General features: G+C 39.4%; 2 long non-coding RNA genes across 2 annotated transcripts; both read left to right on the forward strand.

Annotated features, from left to right (window-relative positions):
- Positions 1 to 17,267: 17,267 nt before the first annotated feature.
- Positions 17,268 to 19,543, forward strand: LOC113715552 (uncharacterized). The gene is made up of 3 exons (XR_011836595.1): positions 17,268 to 17,487; positions 18,848 to 18,906; positions 19,308 to 19,543. It is a non-coding gene; the product is annotated as an uncharacterized lncRNA (long non-coding RNA).
- A 3,582-nt stretch (positions 19,544 to 23,125) lies between these two features.
- Positions 23,126 to 25,382, forward strand: LOC140032681 (uncharacterized). Its single transcript, XR_011836596.1, has 3 exons — positions 23,126 to 23,326; positions 24,687 to 24,745; positions 25,147 to 25,382. It is a non-coding gene; the product is annotated as an uncharacterized lncRNA (long non-coding RNA).
- The last annotated feature ends 461 nt before the right edge of the window (positions 25,383 to 25,843 follow it).

The raw sequence follows: 25,843 nt of genomic DNA on the forward strand, positions 1-25,843 counted from the left end.
ACCTTAGGGGAAGGTGGGGCTGTCACAGGTGGTATCAGAGCGCCTAGGTTAAGAGGACTTGGGGCGAGTGGGACATATGTTATAGGTACTAGATATTTTAAGCTGAATCGCTGAAGAGGCAGCTGAAGGAGAAGGTTCGGAGTATTTCGATGGACTGCAAGGTCATACTAGAGATGGCCGCGGAGGCACCGCCACGAGCCGCCGGTCCAGAGGGATGGACGAGGTGGACACGTTAGGTTCCATTGGGAACCTAGGCCCTAGGGGAGGCGTGTAGGGTCGCTTTTGTACTTTTGTTTAGTTGGAGGTACTTTTGTGGATTACTTTTGTTAGAACTGGCACGACTACTCCCTTTTGTTATTTGGGTGACTGGCTCAATTTTTGGAGCCAGTGCTTATGTGTATATTGGGTTTTGTACCGACTGGAGGTCGGGTAAATTGAAAATCTTTTGGTGTGACTTTGTAAATACATGTATATATTTGAGTATAATTTTAGAACTTTCCATTTGTGTGTCTTTTATGCATAAGTTTTGTATCCCCTCTTTTGGCTATAGTTTGGACAATAAGTACATGTCATATTCCGATTTATAGACTTGTATTCCTAGATGGATTCCGGTGGTCCAAATAGGGATTGGGAGCTAGGACAAGGCTCTGAAGGAATAAAGAAAATGGGCCAGATCAAGTTGCCACAACCATTCAACGGATGGCCGAATGGGTATGAAGGATTAAGTGCTCGTTCGAGCGTAAGTTATGAACCTTGAAGTGTTATAGGTCTTTAATTTTTTTTCATGGTATCTGAGGACCATGGATAAGTATGTCGGACAGGAATTTCGATTTGTAGATGGTTTACTCTTGGGACTGGCCAGCTCAAGATGTGAACTATCTTATTTCGGATTCTCGCGCCCGAGTACTCCAGAATTGAGGCGATGCAAGCTACTAGGTATTTGAGCTTTGTATTTTGGAAACATGAACAGGCTTTGTCTGACTAGAATGAGCACAAGAGATCAATGGACATCTAGTTTGGATAGTAAGTGATGTGAGAGACTAGACGGGCTGATACTTGGATGATTTCACTTTTCCTTTTGGTTCGTCCGTATGTTACTACCACTTGACGTTAGTCTATGTGCTTGTATATGTGCTTGTATACATGGATATCTGTCCAACTTGATATGTATCTGTGTACTTGATTATCTGTCTTTTAATATGGCGGGTTATGTGCGATATGTTATTTGTGTAATTGGTATGATAGATTTTGTTATTTGCATTCATGCATTAAGTACCCTTTTGGAAAGAAAAGAGAGAGGGAAAAAGGGGGGAAAAGAAAAGAAAAAAAAAAGAAAAAAAAAGAGAGAGACGTAGTCGCGGACATGGTTATAGCAGTCAAACAAAACGAGACCAAGAGTCAAGAGAAGAAAGGGAGGAAACAACAGCTGAACCAAATATGGACCAAGAGTGCCACTTGTATTCAAGACTTTATTATGACCCATTGTTTTGCCGACAGGTTACCATCTGAGGTCCAGTAATTCTGTAAAATGGCATGTTGGGTTGAGATGTATAAGGAAATCGCGGTTCTTCGAGATGAAGTAGAAGTCCAAAAGAAACTAGTCGCATACTGGGAAGGGCGATGGAAGCACGAGTATTCAGAGAAAATTGAGCTCTTGCACAAGAACTTAGAACTAAAAAGGAAATATGAAGGGATTTCCGAGGAGGCCCTTGAAAAGGCTCAATGCATCGAGAATGCAAAGGCGCAAGTGAAAGCTTCCCAAATACGAAAAAGGGGTGCAGTGGATAGCGTGAGTGAGGAACCTAGCGAAGCAATGGCACCTTCTAAAGTACAGAAAGTGAACCGGTTGTTCGGGCCGCCATGGACATTGGGGGCGGTAGATGAAAGATTTATCAAAGGAAGCCAAACCAGACGGGGGGAGACTTCTCTGGAAAGCAAAAAGATGGCTTCCCACTTGACTTGTGACTACTGCGGAAAGGCCAATCACACTGAGAACAAGTGTTGGAGAAAGGGGAGGAGATGTCTGCGCTGTGGGAGCGCCGGGCATCGAATTGCTCATTGTTCTAAAACTATACTCAAAGTGCGTAAAAAGAAAGGAACCCAACAACCAACCAAGACCGACCCTGGACCGTCAAGTGGCGAAGGGACTAAAAAGAAGAACCTCGTTTCTTCTGACTCTGAAGACGGCGAAGGTACAGGCCAGTGGTTACTTTAAATTCTGAAGGAAAAATTTCGAGGGCGAAATTTCTTTAAGGGGGAGAGAGTGTGAGAACCCGTAATTTTCATTTTCTAGGTTTTAGAATTTTTCATGACTTGTTTTCTGCATTTTCGTGATTAGAAAATTTTTCCAGATAATTTTAAGGAGCAGATATCATTTTTAGATGATTTTTCTTGTATCGAATGGATTTTGAGAAAATAAGAGCAGATACCGGACGTGGGACCCACTAGTGCGAAAAGTTCGGAAAATTTCGGTCAACTAGATTAAGTTTTGAGTACTGGAATTAATTTTATCGGGTGTTAAGAGATAAGTAGAGAGTGCTAAGTGGATTTATATAAAGGAGACAAGGTAGTTGAGCATTTAATAAAAGGTGACAAGTGTCACCATTTGATTGGGCTATTTTAAGACTTTCTTACCATTGACTTAAATAACCAAAAATGACCAAAAACTCACCATTTATTCCTCCTTCTTGGCCGACTTCTTGCTAGCTTTAAGGAAGGAAAACTCTTCACAATTTTGGTCCACAACCTTGCTCAATCTTCAACTTCAACCGGTTAGATTTGAAATTACTCCATAAAACACCTTCAAGTGGTGGTTTTGAGGTGATTGGTGAAGTTATTTGGAAAGTTAAGGTGGTCCATAGCTCTCTCTCTCTTGTTTTAAAGGTAAGTTGTGAAGAACCACCCTCCTTCTTTAATTGATGCTCAAATCATGCTTAGTGGAAGTAGAAGATGCAAATTTATGGATTAATTCTTGATTTGTGGTTGAATTGATGACTTTTTATTATTTTTGGGGAATTTTATGTTTTAATTCAAGCATGATGGTGTGGCTATCTATGATGTATGGAAATGATCTATAATGACTTAAGGAGGTGGGAAAAGTGATTAATTGCAACCAATTTCTGTTTTGGAAGAAAATTGGAAAATCTAGGGTTCTTAAGGGTACATTCTGTCCGAATTTTTAGATACTAGATAGAGGCCGAATTGGCCTTAGCTCAAAACATGAAAGTTGTAGGGAATGACATTTTAAAGGTGCCTACAAAATTTGAGGTCAATCGGAGTTGTGTGGAGTGAGATATGTCGATTTTACTATTGCTGATCTGGGTTGCTCAGAATGTGAAAACTGCGCTTGTAATCGTTTGTTTTGACTGGAATTGGTTTGGATTTTGAAGTTGGTATCTTCTGATGAAATGTAGCTGGATGTCTTAGCTAACATATGCCTTTGGAATTTCGGCATTTGGACCTGTATAGACTGAGTTATAGTAATTACAGCATTATGTGATTTGTAAACCTGTTTTTAGTGTTTCCGGTTGAGTATTTGGCACATTTGACCTAGTTGTGCTAGGATTTAGACTGAGTGACCTTCTACATTGTTGTAGCCCTATCTTTTAGCTTCGAGATGGTGGGTCTTGCACCCTCATCCGATACTCGTAGTGGAATTTGTGCTATTACCGCAAAATGACGTCAAAACTGTATTTTTCCGGGCCAATGCTAGTTACATTTCCAAAATTTCTGGTTTTCTCTATTGTTTGTAAATGTTTATGGAACCTTATTGGGGTCATGTTTGGCCTTGGTTTATGACTCGTTATCGAGTCTCATTGTATTTGTTTGCATGTTTTTAGGGCGTGACGGTGGTGCACAACGTTCTTTTGACTAAAGTGTTTGAAACCACATTGTGCTAGCTTGGTGAGTGTACTACTCACTTATGTGCTATTACATGGCTTTGATCTTTGTACTTGAGATGTTGAATGTTGATTGATCCAAGTGAGAGTGTACTTTATCACTTTCACTTATTGTTTCGCATGTTATTGGAAAGTTATATGAAATGTTATATGAAATGAAATACATGACTTCAAATATTATCCATGAGCTCAACCCCATTGGTTATTGATTGAATCGAGCCGGCGAGGGCTTGGTCGTGCCAATTAATGTGCCTTGGGGCAACATCATAGGGAATCTTGTACTATGAGAGACTCTTGATTCCGGTTTACTCGAGTAATACCACAATGCATGCGTTTGGATTTCGGGCCCGGTTGAGGAATGTTAGGAGGAAGGGAATGGAAGTTAAGAGGAGTCTACGGTTGGTTACCTTTCAGACATTGACGGAGAGTCAATGAGACCTGATCAAGAATTCAAACGAGGAAAAGGGCTCTTGAGAGCCACCCGTATCCTTTTATCCTCATTATTAATGTGTGGCTTTATTTATTTTGGTAAATTGGACTGTTAAGCTTGATGTATCCATGAACTTGGTTGCTTGAGTTGTATTCTCACTGGGCAATTAGCTCACCCCGTTCCTTTTGTTTTCCTTACAGGAATATGACTCTTTTGGAATGAATTTTGATAAATGGTTGCCGAATGAACTAGATGAATGACTCTTTTGTATTGTATATAAAATGGGACCCTAAATGTATCATTAGGGCCGTTTTCACTTTTGTTTTGGCAAACCATATATGTAGTGACTTTTGTATCACTTTTAAATGTCATTTTTGGTTTGTAAAGGCTAAATGTTATGTGGTATATGTAATTCGATGTTTGGTTGGGTTCGGACGAGTCGGTTACTATTCATGGCCGACTCCGGATTTTGTTTTCTTTTATTTTGGGTTATTTTGCCCTTTTGCCTTATTTGCGCGCGTTATAAGTTCCGAAACGTGATAGATCGCTCTATACTGCACCGTTAGTCCTGGCGAGAGCTGGGCAGGCAGTCCGCTAACCTCTTTGGTTCACCTTAGGGGAAGGTGGGGCTGTCACAGGTGGTATCAGAGCGCCTAGGTTAAGAGGACTTGGGGCGAGTGGGACATATGTTATAGGTACTAGATATTTTAAGCTGAATCGCTGAAGAGGCAGCTGAAGGAGAAGGTTCGGAGTATTTCGATGGACTGCAAGGTCATACTAGAGATGGCCGCGGAGGCACCGCCACGAGCCGCCGGTCCAGAGGGATGGACGAGGTGGACACGTTAGGTTCCATTGGGAACCTAGGCCCTAGGGGAGGCGTGTAGGGTCGCTTTTGTACTTTTGTTTAGTTGGAGGTACTTTTGTGGATTACTTTTGTTAGAACTGGCACGACTACTCCCTTTTGTTATTTGGGTGACTGGCTCAATTTTTGGAGCCAGTGCTTATGTGTATATTGGGTTTTGTACCGACTGGAGGTCGGGTAAATTGAAAATCTTTTGGTGTGACTTTGTAAATACATGTATATATTTGAGTATAATTTTAGAACTTTCCATTTGTGTGTCTTTTATGCATAAGTTTTGTATCCCCTCTTTTGGCTATAGTTTGGACAATAAGTACATGTCATATTCCGATTTATAGACTTGTATTCCTAGATGGATTCCGGTGGTCCAAATAGGGATTGGGAGCTAGGACAAGGCTCTGAAGGAATAAAGAAAATGGGCCAGATCAAGTTGCCACAACCATTCAACGGATGGCCGAATGGGTATGAAGGATTAAGTGCTCGTTCGAGCGTAAGTTATGAACCTTGAAGTGTTATAGGTCTTTAATTTTTTTTCATGGTATCTGAGGACCATGGATAAGTATGTCGGACAGGAATTTCGATTTGTAGATGGTTTACTCTTGGGACTGGCCAGCTCAAGATGTGAACTATCTTATTTCGGATTCTCGCGCCCGAGTACTCCAGAATTGAGGCGATGCAAGCTACTAGGTATTTGAGCTTTGTATTTTGGAAACATGAACAGGCTTTGTCTGACTAGAATGAGCACAAGAGATCAATGGACATCTAGTTTGGATAGTAAGTGATGTGAGAGACTAGACGGGCTGATACTTGGATGATTTCACTTTTCCTTTTGGTTCGTCCGTATGTTACTACCACTTGACGTTAGTCTATGTGCTTGTATATGTGCTTGTATACATGGATATCTGTCCAACTTGATATGTATCTGTGTACTTGATTATCTGTCTTTTAATATGGCGGGTTATGTGCGATATGTTATTTGTGTAATTGGTATGATAGATTTTGTTATTTGCATTCATGCATTAAGTACCCTTTTGGAAAGAAAAGAGAGAGGGAAAAAGGGGGGAAAAGAAAAGAAAAAAAAAAGAAAAAAAAAGAGAGAGACGTAGTCGCGGACATGGTTATAGCAGTCAAACAAAACGAGACCAAGAGTCAAGAGAAGAAAGGGAGGAAACAACAGCTGAACCAAATATGGACCAAGAGTGCCACTTGTATTCAAGACTTTATTATGACCCATTGTTTTGCCGACAGGTTACCATCTGAGGTCCAGTAATTCTGTAAAATGGCATGTTGGGTTGAGATGTATAAGGAAATCGCGGTTCTTCGAGATGAAGTAGAAGTCCAAAAGAAACTAGTCGCATACTGGGAAGGGCGATGGAAGCACGAGTATTCAGAGAAAATTGAGCTCTTGCACAAGAACTTAGAACTAAAAAGGAAATATGAAGGGATTTCCGAGGAGGCCCTTGAAAAGGCTCAATGCATCGAGAATGCAAAGGCGCAAGTGAAAGCTTCCCAAATACGAAAAAGGGGTGCAGTGGATAGCGTGAGTGAGGAACCTAGCGAAGCAATGGCACCTTCTAAAGTACAGAAAGTGAACCGGTTGTTCGGGCCGCCATGGACATTGGGGGCGGTAGATGAAAGATTTATCAAAGGAAGCCAAACCAGACGGGGGGAGACTTCTCTGGAAAGCAAAAAGATGGCTTCCCACTTGACTTGTGACTATTGCGGAAAGGCCAATCACACTGAGAACAAGTGTTGGAGAAAGGGGAGGAGATGTCTGCGCTGTGGGAGCGCCGGGCATCGAATTGCTCATTGTTCTAAAACTATACTCAAAGTGCGTAAAAAGAAAGGAACCCAACAACCAACCAAGACCGACCCTGGACCGTCAAGTGGCGAAGGGACTAAAATGAAGAACCTCGTTTCTTCTGACTCTGAAGACGGCGAAGGTACAGGCCAGTGGTTACTTTAAATTATGAAGGAAAAATTTCGAGGGCGAAATTTCTTTAAGGGGGAGAGAGTGTGAGAACCCGTAATTTTCATTTTCTAGGTTTTAGAATTTTTCATGACTTGTTTTCTGCATTTTCGTGATTAGAAAATTTTTCCAGATAATTTTAAGGAGCAGATATCATTTTTAGATGATTTTTCTTGTATCGAATGGATTTTGAGAAAATAAGAGTAGATACCGGACGTGGGACCCACTAGTGCGAAAAGTTCGGAAAATTTCGGTCAACTAGATTAAGTTTTGAGTACTGGAATTAATTTTATCGGGTGTTAAGAGATAAGTAGAGAGTGCTAAGTGGATTTATATAAAGGAGACAAGGTAGTTGAGCATTTAATAAAAGGTGACAAGTGTCACCATTTGATTGGGCTATTTTAAGACTTTCTTACCATTGACTTAAATAACCAAAAATGACCAAAAACTCACCATTTATTCCTCCTTCTTGGCCGACTTCTTGCTAGCTTTAAGGAAGGAAAACTCTTCACAATTTTGGTCCACAACCTTGCTCAATCTTCAACTTCAACCGGTTAGATTTGAAATTACTCCATAAAACACCTTCAAGTGGTGGTTTTGAGGTGATTGGTGAAGTTATTTGGAAAGTTAAGGTGGTCCATAGCTCTCTCTCTCTTGTTTTAAAGGTAAGTTGTGAAGAACCACCCTCCTTCTTTAATTGATGCTCAAATCATGTTTAGTGGAAGTAGAAGATGCAAATTTATGGATTAATTCTTGATTTGTGGTTGAATTGATGACTTTTTATTATTTTTGGGGAATTTTATGTTTTAATTCAAGCATGATGGTGTGGCTATCTATGATGTATGGAAATGATCTATAATGACTTAAGGAGGTGGGAAAAGTGATTAATTGCAACCAATTTCTGTTTTGGAAGAAAATTGGAAAATCTAGGGTTCTTAAGGGTACATTCTGTCCGAATTTTTAGATACTAGATAGAGGCCGAATTGGCCTTAGCTCAAAACATGAAAGTTGTAGGGAATGACATTTTAAAGGTGCCTACAAAATTTGAGGTCAATCGGAGTTGTGTGGAGTGAGATATGTCGATTTTACTATTGCTGATCTGGGTTGCTCAGAATGTGAAAACTGCGCTTGTAATCGTTTGTTTTGACTGGAATTGGTTTGGATTTTGAAGTTGGTATCTTCTGATGAAATGTAGCTGGATGTCTTAGCTAACATATGCCTTTGGAATTTCGGCATTTGGACCTGTATAGACTGAGTTATAGTAATTACAGCATTATGTGATTTGTAAACCTGTTTTTAGTGTTTCCGGTTGAGTATTTGGCACATTTGACCTAGTTGTGCTAGGATTTAGACTGAGTGACCTTCTACATTGTTGTAGCCCTATCTTTTAGCTTCGAGATGGTGGGTCTTGCACCCTCATCCGATACTCGTAGTGGAATTTGTGCTATTACCGCAAAATGACGTCAAAACTGTATTTTTCCGGGCCAATGCTAGTTACATTTCCAAAATTTCTGGTTTTCTCTATTGTTTGTAAATGTTTATGGAACCTTATTGGGGTCATGTTTGGCCTTGGTTTATGACTCGTTATCGAGTCTCATTGTATTTGTTTGCATGTTTTTAGGGCGTGACGGTGGTGCACAACGTTCTTTTGACTAAAGTGTTTGAAACCACATTGTGCTAGCTTGGTGAGTGTACTACTCACTTATGTGCTATTACATGGCTTTGATCTTTGTACTTGAGATGTTGAATGTTGATTGATCCAAGTGAGAGTGTACTTTATCACTTTCACTTATTGTTTCGCATGTTATTGGAAAGTTATATGAAATGTTATATGAAATGAAATACATGACTTCAAATATTATCCATGAGCTCAACCCCATTGGTTATTGATTGAATCGAGCCGGCGAGGGCTTGGTCGTGCCAATTAATGTGCCTTGGGGCAACATCATAGGGAATCTTGTACTATGAGAGACTCTTGATTCCGGTTTACTCGAGTAATACCACAATGCATGCGTTTGGATTTCGGGCCCGGTTGAGGAATGTTAGGAGGAAGGGAATGGAAGTTAAGAGGAGTCTACGGTTGGTTACCTTTCAGACATTGACGGAGAGTCAATGAGACCTGATCAAGAATTCAAACGAGGAAAAGGGCTCTTGAGAGCCACCCGTATCCTTTTATCCTCATTATTAATGTGTGGCTTTATTTATTTTGGTAAATTGGACTGTTAAGCTTGATGTATCCATGAACTTGGTTGCTTGAGTTGTATTCTCACTGGGCAATTAGCTCACCCCGTTCCTTTTGTTTTCCTTACAGGAATATGACTCTTTTGGAATGAATTTTGATAAATGGTTGCCGAATGAACTAGATGAATGACTCTTTTGTATTGTATATAAAATGGGACCCTAAATGTATCATTAGGGCCGTTTTCACTTTTGTTTTGGCAAACCATATATGTAGTGACTTTTGTATCACTTTTAAATGTCATTTTTGGTTTGTAAAGGCTAAATGTTATGTGGTATATGTAATTCGATGTTTGGTTGGGTTCGGACGAGTCGATTACTATTCATGGCCGACTCCGGATTTTGTTTTCTTTTATTTTGGGTTATTTTGCCCTTTTGCCTTATTTGCGCGCGTTATAAGTTCCGAAACGTGATAGATCGCTCTATACTGCACCGTTAGTCCTGGCGAGAGCTGGGCAGGCAGTCCGCTAACCTCTTTGGTTCGCCTTAGGGGAAGGTGGGGCTGTCACAGTCTCGGCCCCAGCGTACGAGGCCTCATCACTAGACTCCTCGAGTCCGTCGTCGCATAAGTTAAGGATCGCCTCAGCACGACCCCTGACCTTGCGAGCTCTCTTAGTCTCACGCTCACGTGCATCTCTCAGTTGATCACATAGGTCATCGACTTGATCCTCGGCCTCATGCACGTCATACTCTAGCTCCATGATACGTGCGGATTGCTTCTCATTGGTTGCCCTAGCCTGAGTCACCTCAGCTTCCAATGTAGCAACCGCAGCTTCCAGCTTAGTATTATCCTTAGCAAACTCCTCACGTTCCTTTGCCACCGCCAACACTAGAGCGTTTGGATAGGCGTAGTTGCTACGGCACTCGCACTGTCGAACGCGGCTGGCCGGGCTACAACGCACCACGGCCCCCTTCTGCCTAAGTTGATACTTAATTGGCGGCAGCGTACTACGAGGACGATCTCCTGCCGGACGGTCACTCGGGTCACCACTCGCATCCATCCTATAGCAAAGGAAGAAATAATATGATTACACTTAATAGGCATAAACAATAGAATCCTCAAGTCAAGCATTCCTATAACACCCAGGCTAATTCAAACCTAGGCTCTGATACCACCTGTGACAGCCCCACCTTCCCCTAAGGCGAACCAAAGGGGTTAGCGGACTGCCTGCCCAGCTCTCGCCGGGACTAACGGTTCAGTTTACGTCGATCTATTACGTTTCGGAACTTACCATTGCGCGCAAACAATTCAAAATCACAAAAATAAAAAAAAATGAAAATCGAAGCCGAAATTTATCCAAACCACGGCCAAGCATATATGTACATTGGAAATCAACATTTACAAGCCAAACGGCCTACCAAAATATCCATCTAGTTCATACAAGTGCAATTAGACCAATACAAGCCATCCATTAAAGAAGTACATATTCGGTTTGCCTATCAAAAGGAAATGAACCCGTTACACATTAGGGTTTCATTTCAAGAGCTATACAAAAGACATTTACAAGCTCAATTTGGCAAATGACTATCCAATCCATTCACAAAAGTAGTTATATCCCTGTAAGGAAAACAAATAACACGGAATGAGCTAAAGCCCAGTGGTATACTACTACATTAGCAACCAAAGTCACATAAGCATAACCAATCACTTAAAGTACACCATAAGCAATGGAATAAAATGGTAAAAGGATACAGTCGGCTCTCAAGAGCCCATTTCCACACTTGCAATCTTGATCCAACCTCATTGACCCTCCGTCAATGTTACAAGTACCAAACCGTAGACCACCCTTTACTTCCACTTCCTTCCACCCAACATACCCCAACCGGGCCCGCACTCCATTTCAGTAGCTTTTGGTAATACTCGAGTTTACCGGAACCAAGGGTCTCATTACCACAAGGTTCCCCAGTACAGTCCCCGTGGCAATTCAATCTTCACGACCAAGCCCTCGCCGGCTCGATTCAATTGACTACCGAACGGGGTTGAGCTCAGTAATTCAGTAAAACAGTCGGACAATCGTCCAAACAACACCAATTCAGTTTCCATGCATGGAATTCAGTATCTCAGATAACAAGTGCAGTATTTCAGTAAAACGGTAAATAGCTATGCAGGAAATTACAAGGGGTGAGGGCGGTCAAGTACACCCTCACCTCAATCACTTCCAACAACCAATTAAACCTTCAAGGCATCACATACACATAGCACAAAGCCATATTATAACAAGTAAGTGAGTAGTATACTCACCAAGCAAGAAAGTGGTGTTTCATACACCGTGGTCACCAAGACGTCGTGAGCTACCGTCACGTCCTAACACATGTAACACATACAATGAGACTCCATACCGAGCCATAAACGACACCAATTCACAACCCCAATAGGGTTTTATAAACATATACAAGCATGATAGCCAACCAGAAATTAAGAAAGGGCTTTAACTTAAGCCTTGATAAGAAAATCGGTTTTGACGTCATAATGCGGTAATGGCACAACTCTCACTACAATTATCGGTTGGGGGTGTAAGACCCACCGTTTCGAAGCTAAGAAACAGGGCTACAACATTGTAGAAGGTCACTCAGTCCAGTTCCTAGCAAAACTAGGTCAAATGTGCCAAATACTACACCAGAATTACCAAAACAGGTTTGCAAAACGCAGAAAACTGTAATCGGTATATCTCAGTCCATACAAGTCCAAATGCTGACATTCCAAAGGCATATGTTAGCTAAGACATCCAGCCTCAATTCATCAGAAGACACCAACTTCAAAATCCAAACCAATTCCAGTCAAAACAGCCCAATACCAACGCAGTTTTCGTATTCTGACCAAAGCAGAACAGCTACAGTAATTTCGTCATAACTCACTCTACACTAATCCAAATGCCCTGAAATTTTACAGGCACCTTAAACACATCAATACCTACAACTTTCATGTTTTGCGAAAAGTCCAATTCGGCCTCTAACCCTATGATCTAAAACCGGACAGAATTGGGAAAAATATGAACCCTAACTTTCCATTTTCCATCCAAATCCAAAATTGATTGCATTTATCAACAATTCACACCTCCTAGAGTCATTATAGTCCATTGCCAATCATCAAAGATGGCTACAACATCCATTTCATATTAAACCAGAAAATTCATCATAAAATGGAAAACTTCACCAAAACTCTTCAAATCAAGAAATAAATCACATATTTCATCACTCAAGCCACCATTAGGCACAAAATAACCATCATTAAGTATAAGGAAGTAGTAAAACATCACTTATCTAAAAACAAGAGATGTAGAGAGGTTGGCCACCTTAGAGCTTCAAACAAACTTCACTAAGACCCTTACTAGCACTAGAAGAAAGGTTTTTATGGAGTAGAATCCAATCTAGGCTTTTGTTTGTAGGAGATTAAGGCAAATGGAAGCTTGAAGTTGGTGGAATGCCTTTCTTCTTTGCTCAAGGAGAGAAAAATGGTGAATTTTGTGCAATTTTTGATATTTAATCCTTTGGTCAAAAAAGTCAAGAAAGTGAATAGTGTTTCTTAAAGTCCAACCAATGAGAAGATGACACTTGTCACCTCATTAAATGCATTCTTATCTTTCTTTTCTCTCTCACATCAATCACTTCACACACCCTACTTATCTCTTAACACCCGATAAATTTTACACAGTATCCGGAATTTAACCTAATTGGCCGAATTTTTTCGAACTTTTCGCACTAGTGGGTCCCACGTCCAATATATATTCTTAATTTTCTAAAAATTCTCCAATGCTAGAAAAATCATCTAAAACTATAATTGCTCATAAAATCCACTAAGAAAATATTTCTAAGCCAGAAAATGCAGAAAACATGCAATTAAGGGGAAATAAACCCTAGGAAAATAATTAGGGTTTTACGGGTTCTCACACTCCTCCTCCGTCGCAACCTCTGCAGCGATTGCTAAGAAGTAGCCTCCAACTGATGAACTGCTGATTCTCGTTCCAAGTCAGCCATTGCAGCGCCAAGAACCAGAGCCGCCACCACCGCTGGAACCCCCGTCTTCGTTATCGGCGAAAGTTTGCCAAGCAGAGCACTGTAAGCTGCCTTTGTTTTAAGATATCCGTTTTCTTTTTCAAGTTTTGATACAGATTCCCCGTGGTTTTGCTTTAGTGCAATTTTTCCTGTTAAATTGTCTGAATTTGTCGAACATACATGTATTGGTTAGATTTAATTTTCTTGGGTTGTTGATAAAGTTTTGGACTGATTTCCTTGGTTTTTGACAAATTTCTGGGTTAGTCATGCTTCAATTTGAGCAGAAATCTGGTAGGATTTTGATGCCTACAACCTGTTTGATGAAATGCCCAACTAAGTGTTCTAATTAAAGGATAATTAGTCTGCATTTTTGCGTGTGAAGAAATTGAATAAGTTAGCAAGTTCATTTTTTTTTTTTGCATTTGAGAAAATTCTGATGAATCGATGTTTTGCATCTTCTGTTCTTCTTGTTTTCTTGCCTGGATACTCTCTGTTGGGATTACTAGTGATAGACAATTATGCTTGAGTTATGATAAAGTTGAGGACTTGGAATTCATATGAGTTGGGTGGACAGATCACGACGTACTCATTTCCATTGCTGTGCATGGTCACCATTTTCGGCTTGCAGTCGGAAAATTACAGAATGTGGTTTTGATGTTGGCATGCTCTTTTGTCTGACTTCTGGGTTTAAATTTAGAGGTTGCATGTTGCAAAGTAAAGGTATAGGTAGTAGCTTTGTTTGTTCAAGATTAAGCTAGATTTGATTGTGTTTGTGAGTTGGGTTTGTGAATTGCTGAGTTGCAGAAGCTTTTGTCTAAATGAGAAAGAAACCTGTTCTTCGTAAGTTTGTTTGGGTTTTCCAAAAGAATTGCAATTTAATCCCTCAATTTCTGTCTAATTTCATTGTGGCTCAAAATCTGGAAAAACCAAACTAATTTTGTCCTCTTAAGCTTAATCCTCTGTTTGCATATTTTATGTGATTTTCTGGATAGATTAATGTTGGGGTTTGATGCATAATCAGAGTTTAGCAAGTTTAGTTGGGTTTATTTTGGTGGACTTTATTAAATGAAATTAGACTTGGTTTGGACCTTTCGGTTGGGCTGGGAAGGCTTTGGCCCAAACAAATAATAAAGTGGCCCAATGATCTGATCCATTAAGAAACCAGAATTCGAATTTGCATATCAGCCCCTGTACTTTTCTTTAATTTCACTAGGGCCTTACAAACTTTCAATGCTGTCAATTGGGTCCCTAAATTAATTGCAAATAGGTCCCTGAACTTTATTTTTCTTTAATTTTGACCTCCAAACTTTGTTAATTTGTGCAATCAAGTCCTTTCTTCTTTTGACTTCTTGAATGTGAGTTGCTTACATGACTCAATTGATTCAATTTCAAGTTTACCATTTTATTTTTTTATGATTATTTGTTAAATAGAGTGATGCCTTGACTCGTTTATTATTTTGGAGGGCAAATAAGTAATTTCAATTCATTGGGACCCAATTGCAAGGGAGGTAACCTCTATCTCCTTGATTTTCATTTCTCCTATGTGTTCCAACGTGCTAAGTGAGAATTGCATGTCTACTTGCTTCTCTTGCCTTTCTACTTGCTTCTCTTGCCTTTCTTTAATTTCTTTTATTTATGTCATTTACTTTTGCTTTTTATTTAAGTTATTCTTTATGGGGTATGTGTACACCTCTTGGCTTGTAATAGTTAGGGATTTAATTATTTTATTCCTTTTCCCCCTTTTAGATTGTGGTAGGGTCTCCCTAATGTAATAGATAGGGCTTGGAGGAGCATTCAATGAAGACCTATCGAAGTCATGTGCCTAGCTAGCAAATGTAATAGTTAGGGCTTTAATTGTTTTATGTGTCTTGCATGCTTAGTTGCTACGTGTTAATGTGCTTTGTTAGGGCCTTACATCTAGTCGAGCATGCTAAATGTTATGTGCTATTTGTTTATAAGTGTTTGGCATGTCTACTCGCTTTCCATAGTTTGAATGAATGTGATGGACGAATGTACGTGTCCACTAGTCCAACGCTAGTCGAAATTCATAAAATGGGCTAGTCCAACGCTAGACCCTTAGGGATTTCCCCTCGTTAGTACATGTTTGCATGTTCATTACATGTCATGCATTCTTTTTAGTTTTATCATTTTGCATGCCCCTCGAACCCCTTTTCCCTCCATTTTAGGATTTTTGCATTTCATGCTAGTTATAGGGTTCATTTGCTTGAGAGTCCCCTTAAATATGGGATATAGACGAGTGTGGCTTTTTCTAAGCCTTAGCACGCTTGTATTCCCTCTATAAAAGGGCAAATTGAGTCACGATTTAGGTCTCCCCGTACCCAATATGCATGAATTCCCTAGGCTCATGCATTTTTAAATCCACTCTACCATTTTATACCCTCATCACACTTTCATTTTTCCTCCCATTTTGCACACGTGCACCTTTATGTTTCTTCACTTGCACACGAACACTTTTTCATCACTTGCACACATGCACTTCATATTATCATTTCACATACCATACCTTGCCCACTCACGTGCACATTTTCATTTACATATTTATTGTTTTTTTATTACTTTTTCAAACTCATGTCCTCACATTGCATACATGCATTCCATTCATTTGTATTCCACTCGCATTATTCGTGACTTCTTCAAAGGATCGTTATTGGGCTTCACAATTAATGTGATTGGCACCACTCAACCTTTGAAGAGAAATTTCCCTCAATACCCCTAGGTCTAGGGTTTGCATTCATGTAGTGCATCCAAATGTAATAAATTCTTTGGTTAAAACAAGAAAATCTTTGATTAAATCATGCAACTAGCCTTGGCTAGGTCAAAGGGGTGCCTTGGATTTTATCCTTGCCTTCCCCTTTGTCAAATGTGACTCCCGAACCTTTTGCTTTGGTTTACGTGGACTAGGAGTCGTTTAAAAGGGGTTTCCTACTACTTTTTCCTATTTTTTCTTTAAAAATTCATTTTTTGGTGACTTGGTACACCTTAATTCATTACCAAGTGACGACTCCAATTTTTATTTCAAAAACCCTTTTTAAACTATAATTTTGGGTCAAATCGTCGCATTCTCAACCCCCCATTTAGACCCATTTTTTTCTTTTAAATCACAATTCATTTTCCAATCACAAAAAATACATTTTTTAAACCATTTATTTATTTATCAAAAAATGAGGCGCGACAGTTGGCGACTCCACTAGGGACATTTGAGAGTCCGAGCAAATTTGATTTAATCTGTGACGCCCCGAGGCAGAAGAAAAGGGAAAAATTTCTGGTGAATAGAGTTTTGTGGGAAAATCCGGCCAGAAGCCGTGCAAATTCCTTATATTTTTCTTAAAATTCCCTTTTCTTTGACAAATACCACTTTATAATGGCCATACTACTCAATCACCTCACAATAAGTGCCAATGAACCTAGAAAATAGGATTTTTCACTTCGGTTTCAAATTGAGCAAAATTAGGTTTTCTCGATTTTCTCGCCGGATGAATTTTCGGTATGGAGCAAGGATTAAATTTGGTGAATAAAAGTGACTTTTAAGTGAGAAATAATATGTGATTAGGAGAAATGAAATAAAGTTAGTGAATGGGAAGTAAAAACCCTAGTGCGGGTGTTTTTAAGGAAAACGGCGCGAACCGACGGGTCCCGCGCACTACCGTTTGAACGCACCATTTGACCACCACTTTCTTACCCTACAAGCTCATTGATTTTTGAGCAAAATATCCTCTCAATATCAGCTAAGTCTGACCGAAAATGTTGACTAATTATGCAAGGAAAGAAAGAAATAAATTGAGTGGATGTGGTAGTGCCAAGTGTTGGCAAATGAATGACCAAGACCTTACTTAACCATCTTACCTTCTTATATCCCAAATGAGCTAAGTCTTCCACCTTATTTCTGCTGCTAAGAGCCGAGAGAGGGAGAGAGGAAGAATAAGAGAGAAACCTCTTCATTTCTTCTTGGATTCATCTATAAAGCAAGAATCAAACCAAACCAAACCGATTAATCTTCTCCTTGAGTGATTAGCTAGTGTTTGGTGGTGAAATTTTGGAAAGAGAAGGCTTGGGCTACCCTTGGAGAACTCAAATCAAGGTAAGAGGATGATATCTCTCTAACTTTCTCTTTCAATCATGGTTAAAGTAAGCTTAGTAGCTTGATTGGTGGTGGATTCATGGATGCTAGCATGTGTAGAAGTTTTTCCCCAATTTAATTGATGAACTAGGGCTGTGGAATTTCTGCCCAACTTGATGTGTGATACTTGTATGTTACCATTGAGGTTTTATAAGGTGTTTTGGGAGTGATTGGAGTGAGAAATTAGGGAAAATTTCACTAGAAACTACAAATTCCAGATTTCTGGAAAATTCTTGATCATTTCTGTCCGAATTTGTATCTATGTGTTAGAGGCCGAATTGGCCTTGGGTCAAAGAAGGAAAGTTGTAGAGAATGGTATTTTATAGGTGCCTATAAAATTTCAGCTCAATCGGAGCAACGCAGAATTTGAAAAGTCCAAAATACCCCTACTGTTTTAAGAATTTTCCAGCAGTCCGTTTCTTCAGTTCAGTCCAGTTTATCACGATTTTTGACCAGGATCCATTCTGATTTAGCTCTGGGCCAAAACATAAAAGTTGTAGTGTTCTGAAGTAGCTTTAAAATGCCTCAAAGAAAACCTGATTCGGACTTGTGTACACTGAGTTAGGTCCGTTACAGCATAATGCGTTTAAACAGCCGATGAATTGGTTTCTGGTTTAGTAATCTGAGATTTTTACTAAGTTACATTAGGAAATGGACTAAGTGACCTTCACGAATGTTGTAGCTTTGTGTCTTAGCTTCGAAACGGCATAGGTTTTGCCTTAATCCGATAAGCGTAGCCTCGGACAAGTTATTTCCGCTTTTATACGTCAAATCTGTCTTGTGCCACATTGAATTTCTGCACTTGTACTTGATGCGATTCTTGTTGTTATGATATTGTGAGCCTATGGAACGGCTCTTGACATAAATTGCTGATATGTATGTTGTTGGGTTGTTGTTGAAGAAAAATAATGAAGCCTAAAAGGCTGGAAAATTAGGTAAACACAAAGGGCATGCTGCCCGAATTTATACTCGAGGACTAGGAAACGAGACTTGTAACTTGTGTAAAGTTAAGTGATTATTACTTGAACTAGCAAGCACCTTTGCTACTTTGTTTATCGAGGGTTATACATTAGGACTTGGCCGAACTTGTACCCTTGAGGAAAAGACATAATGGCCAATGTAAACTTGTATTTCCTTGTACTTTCAACTCAAGTGTTATTTCCAAGTATCTATACTACAAAACCTTATGATTTGAAAAGCGAGCAAGTGTTTCACGAATGCCTTTCAAATGAATTTCAATTGGTTGATTCTTAATGAACGGAACGTTTAAGTTTTGAATCTTACTCGTGTTTCAAGTTCTCAAATTGGATTTTTATCGCAGAGCTGGACTTCAAACCTGGAGTATAGTTGAACGTGAATACTTGAAGCACTAGATTTTGTGTGAGTGATCCCTCGACTGTCCCAAAGTTACTTTTGAACTAATTCTTGCATTTATTACTCCATTGCATATCATTTGGGGGTTCGGGTGTGTGCCATGACATAATTTGGCTCCAATGAGTTCCTGGAAAGTCTTGTGCTTAGAACCAATATCTCCACTATTGTTTACACGTTCTTTGGAGCACGATGGCTCCTTACCTCTGTTTCATGGTTACATGATCTAAACGAGCATTGGATATTTAAGTACAAGAACTTCACTGGCTCACATGAGCAATAAATGAACATTTGATTACTGCATCATGACATCATATTAATGCTTTATTGTGAAATATACTTGGCTGATGATTTTACTGGTCACTCGCTGAGCTTCTAGCTCACCCCCTATTATCTTCTTCTCCCCACAGGGATCGAGGTAAAGGAAGACCTTGTATTTGGATCTTTGTGTGGCTGGATGGCGTACATCTTGTATAGTTTAGTTTTGGTTTTGGTTTTGGTTTATGTACTTTTGGGCTTGTATAAATATTTGGAATTGAATCGGATGTAAATCTACATTTTTCGCTTAGAACTAGTTTCCGCTTCGATTGTGATATGTAAATTTTGGAGAATATGATGTAAAAGTTGAGTTTTATCTTGTAATTCATTCGAGGACTGTAGGGAATGACTGAGTCCTGGCGAGAGCTGGGCAGGCGGCCCGTTGACCCCTCTGGTTCGCCTTAGGGGAAAATGGGGTCGTTACAATTGGTATCAGAGCTTAGGTTCCAGATCTCTGTAGCGTATCCTAGAGTTAAAGTTTAGGATGTTTGGCTGTGAGAGTAATTTGAATATTATGTGAACGAGGAGCTATTGTATCCTAGTGGTACAAAGAAATTGATTGTTTGAGAATTCCTTATTTGGGACTTGTAGAAAAAAAAAATTGAGGAATTAGATGACTAGTGAAAGATTGGACGAATTTGAATTCTATTTTGTTTGTAAGTGTGGAAGGAATTGAGGTGATTCCTAGTACTGGCCATGGCCATGGATAAAAGGTGAGATGTGATAGTCAAATTTTATGAGTAATGATTTTGAACCAAGATAAAAGTACCAAAGGAATAAAATGCATTTTCGCCCCCTACTTTCTAAAGAAATTTTGTTTTGGGATTTTGAAGAAAAGCTAGGATGTACTAGTTTTATTTGTATGCAATGATTGGAAATAAGATATATATGCTTTAAGTATGTGTAATTTGCCGATTTTAGTAAAAATGTGAGTTTTACTTGAAGTTCAAATTTGAAAAGTTGTGAATACCTGATGAGCTTGTTGAATTTTGTATATGATGGGTTAATACCAGGATAACAATTTCTAAACTAAGTTTTCCCCTTGATTGTATACCGGCATATTCTCACACTTGAATTGGTCCATGCTTTATACGAAGAAAAATATATATATATCCTGAGTTTTCGAGAGAATGGCAAGCTTATGTTTACTAATGTGAATCCTAAACTTGATAAGATTTTGATTACTTTAAACACTCATCTTATGTTTTAAAATTCTTGACTTTCAAGAAGAGTGAGCCAATTTTAAATGTACGGATTGAGACAACTTTGAGATATAGAGTGGCTGTATTCAAGAGTACGAAGTTAGTGTGAATTGACTTGGGTTCCATTTGGCACGTTAGTTAGCAAGTGTATTCATTTCTTGGGTTTGAACTTGGAACTTGCGACTGTACTATAGAACCTAAGATTGGTTATTCTTGGAGATGATGGCATTTTGAACTTCGACATGGATAACCTTTGACTTCGGCTTGTGTTATGGATTTCTTGGATCTAATGTCGTGAAGGCATGTAATCTGATTGAAATGAGCAATAATTGGACCACGTGGAAGACCTAGGAAGGGTGGTCCACATCGTGAGACTTTTGTATCTAGCTTACCTATGCTTTTATCTTTTATGGTACCTAAGTGTTTATATACAAATTCCGACATATTGGCCTTATTTTATGACTTTTAACTCAGGTTATAACTTTTGATATATGTAATAAATCATGACCTGATTTTTTTTTTTGCAACTAGTATACGTGTTAAGTTCTTTCATGCTTAGTTAATCCTTTTCCTGCACTTACAGATTTTTATTAAGTATGGTAGCAGGGCTAGGAGTAAAGGGCTGTGACCGAGGGTTTAGCCAACTCCGTATTCATGGGAGAAATTGATGGACAGATTCATACAATTTAATAGGTCCCTAGTACTGAATATGAATCGAAAATAAACCCGAAGATCAGATCTACTAGTGTATAATGGATTAATCTAGTCGGAAACTTGGTGAAATTTTCTTGTGCGCAACATATGTTAGGGTTGGTTCTGTGCCAATATTACAACCTTAGGAAGTTTGAACCCCGAAAGTATTGTACTGGGTTGATAAGAGAACTTGAACTGCCTGAAACCGATTAGACTGAGCTTACTTGAGACTTGAACCTGTTTAGGCTAGTGTGCCTTACGTACCTTGATGGACCTAATTTGGCTGAATATATGGAATGTGAACTTGAATCTTGTGACTGCTTAAGAATGTGATTTACTGGGCATAAGTTGGACGAGTGAGTTCTTAATTGTACTGGTGCTCCATGAACCTAAAGCATTTGACCCTGCTTTTGAACCTCTTTCTATTCGTGCTGCATGAACCTGAAATATTCCGTCCTGTTTTGAACCTATTTGTTTGAACTCTACTGTTACCCTACTCGTGAACTTACTCGTACTCATATGGTTGTAGACCGGCTACTACTCTTCTGCAGCGGTTGAACTGAACCTCTCTGGTGGGGCATTGCCTGTTGTGTTGTCCAGCACCGCCATTCTTTTGGCGAGGCATGCCTGTTGTGTTGTCCATCACCACCAGAGATGGAATTATGAACAGAGGTTCTCTGGCGAAGTTTAGCCGATGTGCTAACTTGTTGTGTTGTCCAGCACCGCCAGGGACGAATACATGAACTGAGGTTCTCTGGCGAAGTTTAGCCGATGTGCTAACTTGTTGTGTTGTCCAGCACCGCCAGGGACGAATACTTGAACTGAGGCTTTTGGTGAAGCATAGCCGTTGTGCTAGCTTGTTGTGTTGTCCATCACCGCCAGGGCCAACTTACTGAACTGAAATTCTTTGGTGAAGCATAGCCGTTGTGCTAGCTTGTTGTGTTGTCCAGCACCACCAAGGATGAATATTTGATCTAAAGTTTCGCTATATCCTGCATTTCTTCCGAATATCTGGGACTTTACGTCCAACCTCAAGCTTTTTGCCTGTTTTATCTAATCACTTGATTAACTCCCTAGTGGACCATGACTATTGGATAAGTTGGATCGGCGTGATATTTAGTACTTGAATTTGATAAGTGATTATTTGATAAGCCATGCTTTACTGGATCATGAATTACGATAAGTGAAATTAGAGTGATTCTTAGTATGTGATTGATCTTTTAGATACTTGATCTGATTAGTATTTGATTATGATAAGCGAGATTGAAATGATTCTTAATACGTGATCGATTTTCGAGAACTATTTTAATCTGATTAGTACAAGTTGGAATGTCGAGGACGACATTCTTTTAAGGAGGGGAGTTTGTGACGCCCCGAGGCAGAAGAAAAGGGAAAAATTTCTGGTGAATAGAGTTTTGTGGGAAAATCCGGCCAGAAGCCGTGCAAATTCCTTATATTTTTCTTAAAATTCCCTTTTCTTTGACAAATACCACTTTATAATGGCCATACTACTCAATCACCTCACAATAAGTGCCAATGAACCTAGAAAATAGGATTTTTCACTTCGGTTTCAAATTGAGCAAAATTAGGTTTTCTCGATTTTCTCGCCGGATGAATTTTCGGTATGGAGCAAGGATTAAATTTGGTGAATAAAAGTGACTTTTAAGTGAGAAATAATATGTGATTAGGAGAAATGAAATAAAGTTAGTGAATGGGAAGTAAAAACCCTAGTGCGGGTGTTTTTAAGGAAAACGGCGCGAACCGACGGGTCCCGCGCACTACCGTTTGAACGCACCATTTGACCACCACTTTCTTACCCTACAAGCTCATTGATTTTTGAGCAAAATATCCTCTCAATATCAGCTAAGTCTGACCGAAAATGTTGACTAATTATGCAAGGAAAGAAAGAAATAAATTGAGTGGATGTGGTAGTGCCAAGTGTTGGCAAATGAATGACCAAGACCTTACTTAACCATCTTACCTTCTTATTTCCCAAATGAGCTAAGTCTTCCACCTTATTTCTGCTGCTAAGAGCCGAGAGAGGGAGAGAGGAAGAATAAGAGAGAAACCTCTTCATTTCTTCTTGGATTCATCTATAAAGCAAGAATCAAACCAAACCAAACCGATTAATCTTCTCCTTGAGTGATTAGCTAGTGTTTGGTGGTGAAATTTTGGAAAGAGAAGGCTTGGGCTACCCTTGGAGAACTCAAATCAAGGTAAGAGGATGATATCTCTCTAACTTTCTCTTTCAATCATGGTTAAAGTAAGCTTAGTAGCTTGATTGGTGGTGGATTCATGGATGCTAGCATGTGTAGAAGTTTTTCCCCAATTTAATTGATGAACTAGGGCTGTGGAATTTCTGCCCAACTTGATGTGTGATACTTGTATGTTACCATTGAGGTTTTATAAGGTGTTTTGGGAGTGATTGGAGTGAGAAATTAGGGAAAATTTCACTAGAAACTACAAATTCCAGATTTCTGGAAAATTCTTGATCATTTCTGTCCGAATTTGTATCTATGCGTTAGAGGCCGAATTGGCCTTGGGTCAAAGAAGGAAAGTTGTATAGAATGGTATTTTATAGGTGCCTATAAAATTTCAGCTCAATCGGAGCAACGCAGAATTTGAAAAGTCCAAAATACCCCTACTGTTTTAAGAATTTTCCAGCAGTCCGTTTCTTCAGTTCAGTCCAGTTTATCACGATTTTTGACCAGGATCCATTCTGATTTAGCTCTGGGCCAAAACATAAAAGTTGTAGTGTTCTGAAGTATCTTTAAAATGCCTCAAAGAAAACCTGATTCGGACTTGTGTACACTGAGTTAGGTCCGTTACAGCATAATGCGTTTAAACAGCCGATGAATTGGTTTCTGGTTTAGTAATCTGAGATTTTGACTAAGTTACATTAGGAAATGGACTAAGTGACCTTCACGAATGTTGTAGCTTTGTGTCTTAGCTTCGAAACGGCATAGGTTTTGCCTTAATCCGATAAGCGTAGCCTCGGACAAGTTATTTCCGCTTTTATACGTCAAATCTGTCTTGTGCCACATTGAATTTCTGCACTTGTACTTGATGCGATTCTTGTTGTTATGATATTGTGAGCCTATGGAATGGCTCTTGACATAAATTGATGATATGTATGTTGTTGGGTTGTTGTTGAAGAAAAATAATGAAGCCTAAAAGGCTGGAAAATTAGGTAAACACAAAGGGCATGCTGCCCGAATTTATACTCGAGGACTAGGAAACGAGACTTGTAACTTGTGTAAAGTTAAGTGATTATTACTTGAACTAGCAAGCACCTTTGCTACTTTGTTTATCGAGGGTTATACATTAGGACTTGGCCGAACTTGTACCCTTGAGGAAAAGACATAATGGCCAATGTAAACTTGTATTTCCTTGTACTTTCAACTCAAGTGTTATTTCCAAGTATCTATACTACAAAACCTTATGATTTGAAAAGCGAGCAAGTGTTTCACGAATGCCTTTCAAATGAATTTCAATTGGTTGATTCTTAATGAACGGAACGTTTAAGTTTTGAATCTTACTCGTGTTTCAAGTTCTCAAATTGGATTTTTATCGCAGAGCTGGACTTCAAACCTGGAGTATAGTTGAACGTGAATACTTGAAGCACTAGATTTTGTGTGAGTGATCCCTCGACTGTCCCAAAGTTACTTTTGAACTAATTCTTGCATTTATTACTCCATTGCATATCATTTGGGGGTTCGGGTGTGTGCCATGACATAATTTGGCTCCAATGAGTTCCTGGAAAGTCTTGTGCTTAGAACCAATATCTCCACTATTGTTTACACGTTCTTTGGAGCACGATGGCTCCTTACCTCTGTTTCATGGTTACATGATCTAAACGAGCATTGGATATTTAAGTACAAGAACTTCACTGGCTCACATGAGCAATAAATGAACATTTGATTACTGCATCATGACATCATATTAATGCTTTATTGTGAAATATACTTGGCTGATGATTTTACTGGTCACTCGCTGAGCTTCTAGCTCACCCCCTATTATCTTCTTCTCCCCACAGGGATCGAGGTAAAGGAAGACCTTGTATTTGGATCTTTGTGTGGCTGGATGGCGTACATCTTGTATAGTTTAGTTTTGGTTTTGGTTTTGGTTTATGTACTTTTGGGCTTGTATAAATATTTGGAATTGAATCGGATGTAAATCTACATTTTTCGCTTAGAACTAGTTTCCGCTTCGATTGTGATATGTAAATTTTGGAGAATATGATGTAAAAGTTGAGTTTTATCTTGTAATTCATTCGAGGACTGTAGGGAATGACTGAGTCCTGGCGAGAGCTGGACAGGCGGCCCGTTGACCCCTCTGGTTCGCCTTAGGGGAAAATGGGGTCGTTACATAATCAACCTTTTTCTTCTTTTAATCTTGTCATATATCACATTTGGGTGTTTAGGATTGCATTTTTCCTTTTATTAGGATTTTTGCATTTCACGCGTATCCAACTACTCCCTCGCTCACGAATGTATGATTGGTTGATTGAATATATGTTTACTTGCTTACCTCGCGCTTGCATTGCATTTGGGGGGGTGTGTCACCTTAGGGCCTCACGTTGGTTCTTGATCCCTCCCCTCCAAACGAGCACTAGCATACGCGCATACGCTTTAATTATTTTTACCCCTCGTTTATTTTTCTTTTAGTGGCTTGTCACGCCACTCCACCCTATTAGGATTTTAGGCGACCCACTTGGACATGTGATCGTATCA

Source organism: Coffea arabica, unplaced genomic scaffold (genome assembly GCF_036785885.1).
Source record: "Coffea arabica cultivar ET-39 unplaced genomic scaffold, Coffea Arabica ET-39 HiFi ptg000006l, whole genome shotgun sequence".
Classification (NCBI taxonomy): Eukaryota; Viridiplantae; Streptophyta; class Magnoliopsida; order Gentianales; family Rubiaceae; genus Coffea; species Coffea arabica.